At 47.3% G+C, this 13,704-nt stretch overlaps 1 non-coding gene across 1 annotated transcript; it reads right to left on the reverse strand.

Annotated features, from left to right (window-relative positions):
* Positions 1 to 1,953: 1,953 nt before the first annotated feature.
* On the reverse strand, positions 1,954 to 2,060 carry LOC114686679. Its single transcript, XR_003733598.1, has one exon. It is a non-coding gene; the product is annotated as a U6 spliceosomal RNA (small nuclear RNA).
* Positions 2,061 to 13,704: the final 11,644 nt, after the last annotated feature.

The following is a 13,704-nucleotide window of genomic DNA, read 5'->3' on the forward strand; positions in this document are numbered from 1 at the left end:
ATGCTCAGCTGGCTATCTTCCTTTTTCTTTTTTTCTTTCCTTTTTTTTTTTTTTTTTTTTGGTTTTTTGAGACAGGGTTTCTCTGTAGTTTTGGAGCCTGTCCTGGATCTCGCTCTGTAGACCAGGCTGGTCTTGAACTCAAGAGATCCACCTGCCTCTGCCTCACGAGTGCTGGGATTAAGACATGGGCCACAATCCAGAGTCACCTAGAGAGCAGAAGAGCATCACACAGCTTGGAGTCCTTTGAGCTTCTGAGTCATCATATTAGATGATTCTTAGACTGGGGAGAATAACCAGAGACTAACAAGGCTGTAATAGAAACCATTCCCATGGAAACGTGGCTGTTTATACAAGGACATAATTGAAATAAAAAATTCATTGTAAAAACAAAAACAAACAAACAAAAAGACATGGGCCACAGTGCCCATCTTCAGCTAGCTTTCTTATACAACCCAGGCTCACAGAGGGCCTGGCCCTCCCAGATCAGTCATCAATCAAGTTAATTCCTCTCAGACATGACTACAGGCCAATCTGATACACCGATCCAGCTGTTGGCCCTATAAAACCTACGCTCAAACCTGTTGAACGTTGTCTTCTGTCCATCCGTGTAGCCCTAACTTTCTTTGAAATGAGGGAGTGTAGGGTGAAGTGGGATCAAGGAAATGGGGTGTCAGTGTAAAAGGATGGCCCACAGACTTTATAGGAGGGTCTTTCCACTTTGACTTCACAAGGTACGATTTATTTTTAAAGCCCTTTTGAATAAATGCCTAGAGCAGCTGGGTATTGACCCAGAGCCCTCCTGAAGCTATCCTGTATCTCTTTCTCCTCGTTGCATAGTTCTGTCTTTGTTGCTCCAATTCTAAAATGGTCTTTTGATAAAAATCCCAGAGCCTGCCAGGCGGTAGTGGCGCACACCTTTAATCCCAGCACTCAGGAGGCAGAGCCTGGCAGATCTCTGTGACTTTGAGGCCAGCCTGGTCTACGAAGTGAGATCCAGGACAGCCACCAAAACTACACAGAGAAACCCTGTCTGGAAAAAACAAAACAAAACAAAACAAAACAAAACAAAACAAAAAACCCAAAAACAAACAAAAAAATCCCAGAGCCTGATATTGGGGTAACTGCTGAAAGATCAGAGAAACAAAGGAACAAGCCACAGCCACGTCTCACCTCTAGGACTCCTCAGTCTGTAAAGGCTTTAGTTTCTGTCTCCTCACACCTTATATACATTTCTCTGCCCAGCCATATCACTTCCTTCTTGGTGCTAGGATTAAAAGCATGTGTGCTTCCCAAGCAAAGGCATGAGATTTCAAGTGCTGGGATTAAAGGTGTGTGCCACCACTTCCTGGCCTCTATTTAATCTAGTGGTTTGTTCTGTTCTCTGATCTTAAGGCAAATTTTATTAGGGTACACAATATATCATCACATATCTTTCTACCTAATATTTCTTCATTCCTCTTTCCTCCACCCAAGAACCCTTCAAAGGGTGGGAGCAGGTCGGAGCTGGATGCCCACAGAGCCCCACAGCTGGAGAGATGTCCAGCAATTAAGAACACATACTGCTTTTGCAAAGAACCCAAGTTCAACTCCCAGTGTCCACATTGGTGACTTACAATGGCCTATGATTCCAGCCCCAAGGGTATCTGATGCTTCTGTTCTTCTCTGGTACCTGCATTCATGTGCTCATACCCACACAGAGACATATTCTTTTTTTTTTCCAAGACAGAGTTTCTCTGTGTAACAGTTCTGACTGTCCTGGAACTCACTTTGTAGCCCAGGCTGGCCTCCAACTCACAGAGATTCACCTGCCTCTGCCTCCCAAGTGCTAGGATTAAAGGCATGTGCCACCACTACTTAACCCATTTCATTTTTTAAAGATTTGTGGTTTTTTTTAAGATTTATTTATTATGTATACAAGTGTTCTACCTGCATGTATGCAGGCAGGCCAGAAGAAAAAATATGGAACGCTTCACGAATTTGCGTGTCATCCTTGTGCAGGGGCCATGCTAATCTCCTCTGTATCGTTCCAATTTTAGTATACGTGCTGCCGAAGCGAGCACTTGTTTTTTATTTTACATATATGATTGCTTTGTCTGCATACATGTATGTACACTATGCGTATGCCTAGTATTTAAGGAGGCCAGAAGAGGGTATCAGATCCTCTAAAATTAGACCTACAGACAGTTGTCAGCCACCTCATGGGTGCTGGGAACTGAACTGGGGTCCTCTGCAAGAGCAACAAGTATTCCTAACTGCTGAGCCATCTCTCCAGCACCAACCTTGCATTTCTTATCATCACTCAATGAATGGCACTACCACCTGTCCTGTCCCATTTTGGAAAATTATATCATGAAGAATTTCACAGCCAGGTGTGGTAGTGTGTCCCCTCGAATTTGGGAGGCAGAAGCAGGAGAATCTCTGAGTTTGAGGCTAACCTCCTCTATGGGTATCTCCGGGATATGTGGGACTACATAGAAAAACAGATATATTGTCTCAAATAAACAAAAGAATTCTATAATTTTTACTGCTTAGTTTTTGTTGTTGTTGTTGTTGTTGTCTTAGACAATATTTCACTGTAGCCTTGATTGGCCTAGAACTTGATCTGCAGACCAGGCTGGCCTCAAGATCAGAGATCCGACCTCCTGTGCCACCTCCCGGTTTTGTTTTTAGAGACCGGTGGGGTTTGTACTCCTGATCTCACTGCAGCTGCCTCCTAGATGCTGGGATTACACATTTACCCACCAGGCCCTGCTACAAAATTTCCATTTTTAAAGGTCACAGAAACTATCTCTCCTGAAAGTCAAATATGGACATAGTTGCTCATTATAAGACATTTAGGTTTCACAATTGTGGTCTTCATTACTTTTCCTGTTGCTATGAGTAAAAATACCCTTAAAAGGGCAATATAAGCAAGAAAGACAGATCTAGACAGATTTTTCTTTGGACTGCCAACTCACAAAAAAGTGACATAGAGACATTATTAATTATGAAAGCTTGGCCTTAACTTGGGCTTGTTTCTAACTAGTTCTTATAACTTAAATTAACCCATTTTTATTCATCTACATGCTGCCATGTGGCTCCTGGCTGTTACCTCTCCTTCTGAATGTCCTGCTTCCTCTTCATCTCCTCTGGGGTCTCTCCCAACTAGATTCATCTCCTCTTCTTTTCTTTCTGCCCGGAAGTCCCACCTAACCTCTTCCTGCCTAGCTATTGGTCATTCAGCTCTTTATTAAGACCAGTCAGAAAGCACCTTGGCAAAGACACATCTTCACAGTGTACAAAAAGATTATTCCACAACAGAAAGTTTTATTTGGGTTTAGTGTTTGGTCAGGACTGATCAAGGTGATATGAAAATAAAGAAAGACACCTACCTCAACAGAAGGTTGTCTTTAATGAGAACAATGAAGGGCAGCCGCCTGTCTTAGAAGTGGAGACTTTGCAGAAGTACAGGGGTTGGTGGTGTTTGGAATTTTTGTAGTAGAAAATTTCATATGCAGACACACACACACACACACACACACACACACACACACACACACACACACACACACACCCGTCTGACCGCCCACAAAGTCTCAAAGTCAAACAACCTTCTCAGGAGTTTACTGGCTCCCAACTGTTTGCAGATGTTATTAGCCTGACAACTTTCCAGTCAGGGGTTTCTCAGCTTCCCTGAGGCTTTTAAGTCATTAATCCACACTTACAATTCAAGATACAGTCCATCGAGTCACAACAGCAGGAACAGAGTCACAGAAACCTACAGTTAAGAAGCAGAGATGCCCAGGCTGGCCTCAAACTGGTGATCCTCCTGCCTCTGCCTCCTTCAGCAAATCCCACCATCATGCTGCACCACCACCACCACCACCACCACCACCACCACCACCACCACCACGACCACCACCACCGGGACTGGAGAGATGGCTCAGCAATTAAGAGCACTGATTGCTCTCCCAGGGAACCCAGGTTCAAATCCCAGCACCCGCATGGCAGCTCAGGCAAAACACTGATGCCCATTTAAAAAAAAAGAAAGGAGGAGGAGGAGGAGGAGAAGCAGAAGCAGAGATGCAGCTGGGCATGGTGGCACATGCCTTTAATGCCAGCTCCTCAGGAGGCAGAGGCAGGTGGATCTCTGATTTCGAGGCCAGCCTGGTTCATACTACATAATGAGGTCCAGGACAGTCAGGGCTACACAGTGAAACCATGTCTAGAAAAACAAAAACAGGACTGAAGAAATTGCTCAGTGGTTAAGGGCACTGGCTGCTCTCCCAGAGGTCCTGAGTTCAATTCCCAGCAACCACATGGTGGCTCACAATCATCTGTAATGAGATCTGGTGCCCCCTTCTGGCCTGCAGGCAGAACACTGTATACATAATAAATAAACCTTAAAAAAAAAAAAAAGAAAAGAAAAGAAAAAAGAAACAATGGAGTACTGATGGATCTTGCTAGTGCTCAGTCTGGGATCCCTGCCCAGGACTCACTATGGAGTCCAGGATCCTGCCCACAGTTCTGCCCAAGATTGAGGTGGGTCTTCCCATAGATGTGCCCAGAGGTCTATCTCTTAAGTGATTCTAGACCCTATCAGGTTAACAATTAGCATTAACTATTACAGTTGTTTTTAAAATTTGCCTTCAATTCCTGATTTTTCTATATATGTTAGTCTTTTGGTTTTTGTTTTACATAAGTCTTACTGTGCTGAAGGGACAAAAGCACCTTGTCCTAAGTACTGCCATTTTGACTTCAGACTCCATTTTTTTGTTTGTTTGTTTGTTTTTGTTTTTCGAGACAGGGTTTCTCTGTGTAGCTTTGCGCCTTTCCTGGAACTCACTTGGTAGCCCAGGCTGGCCTCGAACTCACAGAGATCCGCCTGCCTCTGCCTCCCAAGTGCTGGGATTAAAGGCATGCGCCACCACTGCCCGGCCCAGACTCCATTTTACCTGTAGGGTGAAACAAAGTTCAGGTTGCCAAGCCTTAGGGGAGCTGAGAACTTTCCAATGGCTGATCAACCTCCTCCTTAAACAATAGAAATAGTCTGTTCTCTGAAATATTATGGCTGTTCCTAACAACAGAAAGAACAAGTGAATCTGATTGGTTGGACTAAAAAGCTCACACTCTGTGCCGGCTGACAAGGATGGAATTCATAAGGAAAGTCCCTAACTTTTAACTTCTGACTAGCAGAAATTTAACTGTAACTTGGCAACAAGTGTGATTTTTGTGGGTATAAACCCCACTTCTGCCCCTGTTCAGGAATGCCAGGAAAAACAAGGCTCCCAAGTCCTTGTCCTGCAGCCCTGATCAATCAGCAGCCCTGATTATGTGATGATTTATTAAAAACTTTGGAACCCATGAATGTTGTCTCTCTCCTTCCTCATGGCACACAACGGGCAAGGTCTAACTGCACATCTGCAGTCCCAACTGCTATGAAGAAGGAGGCAGGAGGATCATTTGAGCCCAGGAATTAAAGGCCAGCCTAGTAGGAGAGTCCGAGGAAGAGGGAGGAAGCAGGGTGTGTGTGTGTGTGTGTGTGTGTGTGTGTGTGTGTGTGTGTGTGTGTGTGAAAATTCTGTCTTCCTTGTCACATCCAAATGTCTCAAGACAAACAAAGAAACACAAAACCAAACCTATTAGCCGGGCATGGTGGCACACACCTTTAGTCCCAGCATCTGGGAGGCAGAAGCACAAGGATCTCTGTGCTCCAGCACAGCCAGGGCCAGAGAGAGAGCCTCTTACAAAACAACCTATCATCCCGTCTTCAGTTTTGTTTCACTGCCTCTCACTTGATGTGCTCCTCAGAACCAGAGCCTGAAGGTGGTCCTTAAGATCCCCACTTCCTTCCAGTCTTCCAAGTCAACCCGCCACTAAATACCTGCAAAATAAAGACACATCTGTCGGGCACCCAGCCCTGCTGGGATTGTTCTGCATGTATATTCATTTATAGAATACAATTCATGAACTTTCCCTTACCATGTCCACTCAAGTCCGGGGGCCTCCTCTGCTGCAACCGGAGAGTTATTCTATTGTTTTTAGCCTGGTGTGGTGGGTCGAGCCTCTAATTCCAACACGCAGGAGTCTGAGCCAAGTTCAAGGCCAGCCTGGTGCACAGAGTGAGTTCCAGGACAGCCAGGGCTACACAGAGAAACCCTGTCTTGAAAACAGCAACAACAAATCCCCAGCTTGAGGCTAGCCTTGATACACAGTGAGTCCCAGAGTTCTATACCAAACTGGGCTACATAGTGAAACCTTGTCTCAAAAAGGTCCCCTAAAATGCGCGAGTGGGGGGGGGGGGACTGTCGTTCAGTTTGCAGAGTACTTGCACATCAGGTGCAAAGCTTCCCAACTGCATAAACTGGGTGTGATGCTTAGGTGGGGGAATGTATGAAGATCAGAAGCTTAAGGTCATCTTCAGCAACAGGGAATCCAGGACAGTCTGGGCTCCAAGAGACCCAGTCCAAAAATAAAAAAGCTTCCTATTGTTCTAATCCCAGTTACTGTTTTTTTTTCCTTATGCATTTTTAAGCCACATTGTATTTTATTGGGGCCCTGTGTGGGCATGCATTTTTAAGCCACATTGTATTTTATTGGGGCCCTGTGTGGGCATGCATCAGCCACAGCCAGGCAGCTGTGCTGAGTTCACAGAACAACCTGTGGGAGCAGAACCTCACTGCCATGTGGCTGCTGGCGTTGAATTTAGGTCAGCAGGCTTGGCAACAAGTACCTCTACCTTCGGCTCCATCTCACTATTCCCTTCTCTGTTTTTGATTCAGTAAGGCTGGCCTTGAACCCCAGGGCTAGAGCCATCCTCCTGCTTCAGGTTCCTGAATAGCATTAGCCTGTTTGCTTGTTTGTTTGAGACATGGTCTCTCTCTATGTAGTCCAGGCTATCCTGGAGTTAGATCTGTAGACTAGGCTGGCCTCCAATTCACAGCGTTCCACTTTCCTCTGCCTCCAAGGGCTGGGATTAGGCCTGGCCTCCTTATTTGTCTTTTCAATTGGTTTGTCTCTAAGACCCGTCCTTTTGTTTACATTTCTTCATTTTTTTGTTTTTTTGTTTTTTTGGGTTTTCAAGACAAGTTTTCTTTGTGTAGTTTTGGTGCCTGTCCTGGATCTCACTATGTAGCCCAGGCTGGCCTCGAACTCACAGAGATCCACCTGCCTCTGCCTCCCAAGTGCTGGGATTAAAGGTGTGCACCACCACCGCCCAGCTCATTTCTTCATGTTTATATGTATGGGTATTTTGTCTTCTTGTATGTCATGCCTGGTGCCTACAGAGGCCAGAAGAAGGGGTCACATCCTCTGGAATTGGAGTTACATATGGCCGTGAGCCACCATCTGGGGTCTAGCACCAAACCTGCCTGGAGAGCAGCCAGCACCCTTAACCACTGAGCCATCTCTCCAGCCCCCCCCCCATGTCTGCTCTGTGACTTAGAACAAGTGTGCCATCAATTTTTTTTCCTTATGTTTGAGACAGATGAGCTATGTAGTCCAGGCTGGCTTTGAATTTGCTAATTCTGCCTCAGCCTCCTGAACGCTGCTATTACAGGCCTGTGCCACTGAGCTTAGTTTTAGTCAGACACCCAACATTTTGAAGTTGTGTAGAAGATCCCTGATGATGGATCTCTGAAGTGCACCCAACCATTGGCAGTCACATACACTGTCATGGCGTACCACCTCATGCCTGCCCCCTTGTGGCCGGTGTGAAGATTTCTCTAGAATGTATATTCACTAGTTAGAGAGAAGAATACCTATCTTATATAGTCTCTGAGAGTCTGTTCTAACCAGACCGGTCTCTCTAAAACGCAAATGTGTTCATGCCCCGGTACACCTATTTCCTGCTTGGGTCTTCTCCATTGCTCTCCCCCTCAGAGCTTCTGTAAATGCTCAGAGAGCGTTCCTCTTCTTCCCCTCCTCCCTTTCCCCTTCTAGGATTTTTTTTTTTAAATTTTATGTGCATGAGTGTTTGTATGTACATATGTACATATGTGTGCAGCGTCCACAGAAGTCAGAAGAGGGCTTTGGATCTTCTGGAACTAGAATCACAGATGGTCATGAGTCACCGTGTGAGTGCTGGGAACCCAACCCAGGTCCTCTGGAGAAGCAGCCAGTGCTCTTAACTGCTGAGGCATCTCTCCAGCCCCTTCTCTTGTTTCTTTACCTCCATGGCTCTTACTCACTGTGGATCTTCCTGACTGGGTCATCCTCTCTGCCAGTCTCTCACAATATTGTGTAGATCTCTGTCACTGTGACAGTAACCCAAAAGCCACAATTTTAGGTGATGGGGGAAGTGGTGGTGGTGGTGGTGGTGGTGGTGGTGGTGGTGGTGGTGTGCTTGTACTTCTGGGAATCAAACCCAGGGCCGTGGGCATGCTGGGCAAGTTCACTACCACTAAGCTACATCCTCAGCCCAACAGGTGTGGCATTTGATTCAGGTGTGCCCCGTCTTTTATTCCTTGGATGTTAAAATCCATGAAGGCTAGGCTCTCTTCTGTGTTCTCAGCTTGGCATTTGATATAAGTATTTCTTTTTTTTTTTTTAACTGGAAAGAAAAGGGTTTATTTGGATCACACATCCACATCATAGCCCATCATTGAAGGAAGTCGGGACAGAAACTCAAACAAGGCAGGAACCTGGAGGCAGGAGCTGATGCAGAGGCCATGGAGGGGAGCTGCTTACTGGCTTGATTTTCATGGCTTTGCTCAGCCTGCTTTCTTATAGAACCCAGGACCACCAGCCCAGGGATGGTCCCACCCATAGTGGACTGGGCCCTCCCCCGTCAATCACTCATTAAGAAAATGCCCTACAGCCAGATCTTATGGAGGCAGTTTCTCAATTGAGGTTCCCTCCTCTCCGAGAACTCCAGCTTGTGTCAAGTTGACACAAACTAACCAGGACAAAAAGGTTTGTTTCATCTTACAGTTTACAGTCTATGATCCAGGGGAGCCGGGGAAGAGCCCGGAGACAGGAGCTGAGGCAGAGACCGTGGAGGAACGTTGCTCACAGTCAGCTACTGTCTCTTTTAGGTGAATGTCACTTTTTATTTGTTAATTACGTGTATGGGTGCGTGCAGTGCCTGTGGAGGCCAGGAGAGAGTGTTGGATCCCCTGGAACTGAAGTGACAAGTGATGAGGAGGACGAGGCAGGTGGATTGCCATGAGTTCAGGGCCAGCTTGGGTGACATTGGGACTTACTAGCTGTCCTGGCATACAGTGACACCATATACTTTCAGAGGTTCAGTCCATGATCATCGTGGTGGAACATGGCAGCATGCAGGCGGACGTGGTGCTGGAGAAGGAGCTGGGAGTGGAGGAGCTGCATCCTGGTCCGCAGCCACAGGAAGTGAGGATATAAGTAGTTCTTAAGTAAGCCAGGCAGTGCTGCACTCAGGAGGCAGAGGCAGGCCAGTCTGTGAGTTGGAGGCCAGCTTGGTCTATAGCTTGAGATGCTGTCTCAAAAAAAAATTTTTTTTAAATAAAAGAGCAAATGAAGGTGCCATTTCTTGCTTGGGAAGGCTGTGGCAGGCAGCATTTTGATGGGGTGACCGCTACAGTGTTTGGTCCACAGCTTTGCCTGACCAGGAATTGCGTTCTATCACCAATTTCTCAGGTTAGCTTCCCAATGATGCAGCCTCCAAGAGACTGAGTCCACGGAGTCATTTGGGGAGGACAGTGGGGCTGGCCAGAATATTCTCCTTTCCTGGAAAAGTCTCAGCAGGTGAGGAAATCGGGGTCTCCATGCTCTCACTTTTCATCTTCTCCAAAGAATCTTGAAACACCTCAGAGAAGGCAGGCATGGTAGCCCACATCTGTGGTCTCAGCACCTGGGAGCCAAAGTCAGGAGGACTGTGAGTTTGATACCAATCTGGGTTACTCAGAGAATTCCAGGCCAGCCTGAGCTACATAGCAACACTCTGACTCCGAGAGGGTTGGGGTTGTAGCTCTGTGGGGGAATGCAAAGACTTGTGTTCAGTCCTTAGCACTGGGGGAGGAGGGGTACAGAGATCTACACGGAAGGACACTGAAGTTCCAGAGCACAGCTTCCCAAGGCACGCTTTACAGAGCCCTTCCCACTGCAGAAGGGTAGCGCAAAGTGGGGAAGGCCTTTTTGCTTGGAGGCTGCAGGTGTCTCTCTCAATTTCTCCCTGATCATGCCCACTCAACACGTTTGATGGAAGCAAAAGGCTTTCTCTCCAAATATGGCCTGCCTCGGCAGGCAGGTAGAGGAGACTGATTTTAATTGAGTGAGTCTTGATCCTGGTGTACACACAAAAGCCGCATTATAACCAGAAGGTGGCAGAGCACGCATGGAGTCCAAGGACAGAAGGAAAGCGTGAAACACAGGGAGGGGCTCCTGGCAATTGCTCTACGTCTACTTAGACGTGACATACTATGACAAAGTCTGAAGTCCACACTATAAAACGGAGAAAATGAGCTTCTCCATGACCCCAGTCCAAGCTATGTCCACTATGCCGAGTTTGGTATTTGTTTTGCTGTCTCCCCTTTTCATGCTCAGTAAATAAAACAAATTTTCCTACCAAAACATTACAAAGCCAGGTGTGGTGGCACAAGTCTATAATCAATCCCAGTACACTGGAAGGTGAGGATCAGAGTTTGAGGCAGACTGGGCTACAAATCAAGACTGTAAGAAACCGACAGACAGATAGGCTGTGGAAGCCTGCTGGGTGTGCTGGGTGATGCTGGGCTCAGGATCACCCTCTGACGGCAGTGTGGCTGGACTCCTGGGTGTGGGGGCAGTGTCTGGGACAGGTTCCCCAGTGCTGCCCTGGGGCATCCCTAGCCTCCAGACATGCAGCCTGGCAATGTTGCTGGCTCACCTTGCTAATGTGGGAGTTAGTAATTAAACCTGCATTGTTATCCTCTCCAAGAAGCCTTCGCCAAAAATTACAGTACCATGCTACCCACATACGTCCTGTCCCGGCACTAAGCATTTAAATTCCCTCCAAGATGGGGCAGGGTGGCACAGGTCTGTAATTTCAGCATGCAGGAGGCCAAGGGGGAGGAGAGCTGTTCAGAAGGTAGCTTCAGTCTGGGCATGGTGGCACAGGCATTTATACCATGGTGGCACATGCATTTAAACCTAGCACTTTGCAGACAAAGGCAGGTAGGGCTCTGTGAGTTTGAGGCCAGCCTGGTCTACATAGGGAGTTTCAGGACAGTCAGGACTACATAATGGAGAGATCTTTTCTCAGAGACAGAGAGACAGAGAGACAGAGAGAGGGGGCGTGGAATAATCCTTTTGTACACTGTGAAGATGTGTTGCTCTCATTGGTTTAATAAAGAGCTAACTGGCCAATAGATAGGCAGGAAGAGGTTAGGCAGTAGAGCCAGACAGAGAATGCTGGGAGGAAAAAGAACAGAGTCTAGAGGAGACTCCAAGAGAAGCAAGATGAACATGCCATGTTAAAGAAGGTACTGAGTCATGTGGTAGAATGTAGATAAGAAATATGGGCTAATTTAAGTTGTAAGAGCTACTTAGTAATAAGCCTAAGCTATTGGTTGAGCATTCGTAATTAATAATAAGTCTCCATGTTGTTTATTGGGGACCTGGTAGACCTAATGAAAACTCCACCTACATGAGAGCTGTGTTTCTCAGCCCAGAAAGTGTAATCTAAAATCTAAACATAACCTGAGACTGTGACTTCTGACTCTATAAAACCCACCTAATTGCTCAGAAAATGTAACTTGGGGTAGGAACCCAAAAACGAACCTGCAGATGTGAGATTACGATGTTAGAGCTCAAACCTATATAAACCGTGGGAGATTTCTGTTCATGGCTCAAATCCCATAGTCATTAGTCAAACCACAGACTCATGCTTTTATTAAGGAACTCTCCTTATCAATCTCTGTGGTGCTTGGAGTGATTTCTCACTTTGAAGGCTTAATTCTGCCCTTAGGAGGGAATGGCAGGAATGTGCTTGGTTAACCTGGGAACAAAGAGGCAAACACAATAGACGTTAGATGCCATTGGCTACACTGGAAGTAGATATGAAATTGGAACCAGATAGCATTTTAGGAAAATAAACATTATTTGTTCTTTCTTTCTTTCTTTTTTTTTTTTTCTGGGTGGGTGTTGAGCATTGTGGCATATACCTTTAATCCCTGCAGAGGCAGGGGAATCTCTGTGAGCTAGCATGATCTACATAGTGAAGTCCAGGTCAGCCAGGGCTGCACAGTGAAACCTGCCTCACACGAAAGTGGTGGGGAGGGAGCTGGAGAGATGGCTCAGCAGTTGGGCCACTTACTGCTCTTGCAGAGGACCCAGGTTCGGTTCCCAGGACCGACGTGAGAACTCACGACCACTGTAACTCCAGTTCCAGCGAATCCAATGCCTCCTTCTGACCTTCTCAGTCAGCAGGCACACACAGGGTACACATGCACACATACAGAAAATCTTCTTTTTAAAACATAATTTCTTTATTGATTCTTTGGGAATGTCACATGATACAGCCTAATTCTGCTCACCTCCCAGTCACCCCTATCCTCCCCTTAGCCCTGCAGTGCCCCCCAAAATAAAAATAAAAATATCAAAACAAAGCAAGCAAGCAAACAAACAAGAACAAAACAAAACAAGTCTTCGATTATCCATCTTTCCTGCCTCTCCAACACCTCTCCACTCATCCTGGTGGCATTGGGAGTGCTGTGTCACACAGTATGCCCTTTTGTCCAATCAACTTTACTAGCAAATGTTCATTGCAATGAGTCATTGATCTGGTGCAAGGCCTCTGGCTTCTGGTACACCACCATCACTGGATCTTCACCAAAACTGCTCTGGGTATCTTTCCACAGGGCTGCCCTGAGTCTTGGAGATCCTGCGGGTATTGGGTATTGTTCGGCAGGATCAGTCCCTTCACGAGCTCCAGCAGGTCCTAGATGGGATAGATGTTAGGATGGGCCAACCCAAGGCCCAGCTGTGGGCCTGGGTAGTAGCTGAGTTGGTCAGTCCGGGCACTGAGGCTGCCCTCCTTGGGCGAGGGGGTGGAGTCACCTCCCCTGTGCTTCTGCCATCAGGGTCAGGGGCAGTTCTCCCTCGCCTGTGATGAGGGATGGGGCCATCTCTCCAAGTGCTCGAGGGGTAAGGGAGGAAAATAGGGAAGGAAGACAGCTGTCCTATGAGGGTTGGGGCCAGCTCTCTTGCTGCGGTGTCCAGCAGGAGGCGGGGCCAGCTCTCCCAGGGCCAGTGAGGGGCGGGGCCAGCTCTCCCAGGGCCAGTGAGGGGCGGGGCTGACTCAGCATGGCCCTGGGATTTCATCATCTATGGTTCCCAGGCACCTGAGGTGACACAGGCCACAGACCCAGCTGCAGCTGGGCCATGTCTGGCCCTTGGCAGCAGCTCAGGCCAGAAAGATATCCTGGCTCTGGGGAGAAGCACTGGCCGCTCAGATCAGGATGGCTCTGTCAGGGGCATGACCCCCAGACACCAGCAAGGCCACAGCCCCAACCCTGGATTTCCATGTAACCTTTGGTGGCAGCATGGGCCTTGGACTTCAACAGATTCCAGTAGGACCACGGACCCAGACATGGTCCTCAGCAACAGCCAGGTCTGCATGTCACCATTGCCCCAGGTCACAGTGCAGGCCACTCAGATTGGCCAGGAAATCTTTTTAAAAGGTGTGTGTGTGTGTGTGTGTGTGTGTGTGTGTGTGTGTGTGAGAGAGAGAGAGAGAGAGAGAGAGAGAGAGAGAGAGAGAGAGAG

The sequence above is a fragment of the Peromyscus leucopus genome, chromosome 1 (assembly GCF_004664715.2).
Source record: "Peromyscus leucopus breed LL Stock chromosome 1, UCI_PerLeu_2.1, whole genome shotgun sequence".
Taxonomy (NCBI): Eukaryota; Metazoa; Chordata; class Mammalia; order Rodentia; family Cricetidae; genus Peromyscus; species Peromyscus leucopus.